Source organism: Bidens hawaiensis, unplaced genomic scaffold (genome assembly GCF_021521415.1).
Source record: "Bidens hawaiensis isolate Kalapana, Puna unplaced genomic scaffold, B.hawaiensis_p1.1 tig00065901_1, whole genome shotgun sequence".
Classification (NCBI taxonomy): Eukaryota; Viridiplantae; Streptophyta; class Magnoliopsida; order Asterales; family Asteraceae; genus Bidens; species Bidens hawaiensis.
Window position 1 is genome coordinate 63,973 of NW_027506589.1, and position 2,094 is coordinate 66,066.

General features: G+C 36.2%; 1 pseudogene; it reads right to left on the reverse strand.

Moving 5' to 3' along the window:
• Positions 1 to 1,098: 1,098 nt before the first annotated feature.
• Positions 1,099 to 2,090, reverse strand: LOC143618232 (ABC transporter G family member 39 pseudogene; annotated as a pseudogene).
• Between the last annotated feature and the right edge of the window lie 4 nt (positions 2,091 to 2,094).

Consider the following 2,094-nt stretch of genomic DNA (forward strand, 5'->3'; position numbering starts at 1 on the left):
ACTAGCTGATGGTTCGAGTTTTTGGAAAAAAGTTAGTGGTTCTAGGATTGCTAATGTGTTAGGCCCATTTCATGTTTAGTCTTTTGTATTTGTAACTTGTATTTTGTTTGTGTTTTGTTAATTGTATCTTTGTAATGTTTAGGCCCAAGGCCACTTGTACTTATAGCCCATTGGGATATTTGGTAATGAAAGACTTGTGCATGAGAATACACACACTATATATTGTGTGTGTATCTCATACACAAAACAAACTCTTTGCAATATCTTATCCTTAACCTTCAAACTCTATCTTTCTCTCTTCTAACTCACGGCAATAATAACCACCAAACAAGATCCGAGATCTCGGTCCTAACTAGTTGTTTTCGCCAACTAGTGTAGAGGTTGATCTAAGATAACTAGTAATAGTTGTTGTGTTGTTAGATCCGGTCAAGGGACCTACAATTGGTATCAGAGCTTTCGGGCTCTACTAGTTGTAGATTTTGGGTCACAACCTTGGATTTTGGTCTTGTTTGTGTTCAAAGACGGATTTCCAAGAGATTTTGTGGGTTCGGGTTCACAAAGTTCAAGAAAAGTCTACAAAAGTTCATAAAAAGTGTGTTCAAGCTTCAAAGATTCAAAAATTTGTGTTTAAGGTTCAAGTATTTCGGGTTAAAGTGGAGTTTAATCTTCATATAGTAGTGTTTGAAAGTATGAAAACATTAAGGTTTGTGTAGATCCATAAATGGTCAAGTTGAAAGAAGTGACATTCATTTAAAAGGATCTTCTTGAAAATGGTGGCAGGAAAGTACCTTCATTGTAATCAGTGAAGGTCACAGACATGGTTACGGAGATAAAAATCCTGAGCTTTCTTTGGTTTAGATGTAGATATAAAAGGGTTGTATAGATTGGAATTCGTGGTGTAAATTCAACGTGATGTAATAGGCTTTGTTTTGCCGCAGAACTTTCTCTTTCTTGGAGTCAGAGTTGACGGGCTGGTTGTTAATAAAAGTTTTCTTTCAAAAAAATAAAATAAAAGTTAGTCACAAATATTGGTGTTTAGATTATATATTATTGCTATATTATACCTTTACGATTGGTCAAAAATCGTAACATTTTCCTTTGATGTTTTACAAATGTTTATGAATTTTCACTATATCTTGTGAGCTTTTAATGAAAAAACAAACTGATTACACAGGTGTAATTAAATGAGCCAAATGTTATCTATGTTGGAAATTGAGGAACTTGATGGCATATGCGAAAGCAAAGAAAAATAGTAGGATCCAACCAACATGTGCTATTGCCACCACAGGAAGGAATTCATACTCATACCCGAAACTTTCTTTGATGAATCCTTTCACAGTCATGTTACCAGCTCCAGGCACCTCAAACATGTAACCGTGGTCACCAATTTCGCCAGTTATGAGACCGTAGATAGTCCAGCTTAAAGGGTTTGCCCAGTAATACCACCTGCACCATGTTGGTGCTTGCTGCAGTATTTAAATAAATTTATTAGAATATAAGATAAGGGTTCGTGTATGAGTGACACCCTAATAAATTTGACCCATGCGTTTACTCGCATGTTACCCATTTTAACACCTCCACATATTTGTTTATACTACTATGGTGACTCTTGAAAGGAAAAAGGGTGTAAAGCATGATATCGTACCGGTCTTGGGATGATAATCCCGGAGAACAAGTTCCAAAGGCAGCTAAAAAAGTATACCAAGATAGCCGAAATTTGGGGGGTTGGTGTCAATGCCATAGTCATCATGCCAAATAAAACAAAGTAGATGAAACTCATAAACATATAGTAGTAAAACCATAAAAACTTAGCAGCGGTCCACTCGAACCCTATCATCGGGTACAGAAAGATGGTGTAAATACTTGTCTGGATAGCAATATATAAAGACTCTATGGTCACCTGCACAAGTTTACTTATTTATCAATAAATTAGAAACTCAAGTTTCTCTAATTCGTATCATTACCTGGGCCAGTGCATAAGGTAAGGATGAATACATCCCTGCAGCCCTTTCACGATAGAAAACCGTTCTCTCTACTGAAACAATAGGTTGCACAGAATTTTCATTTATAGCTCCAAGGAAGAGAACAACAACA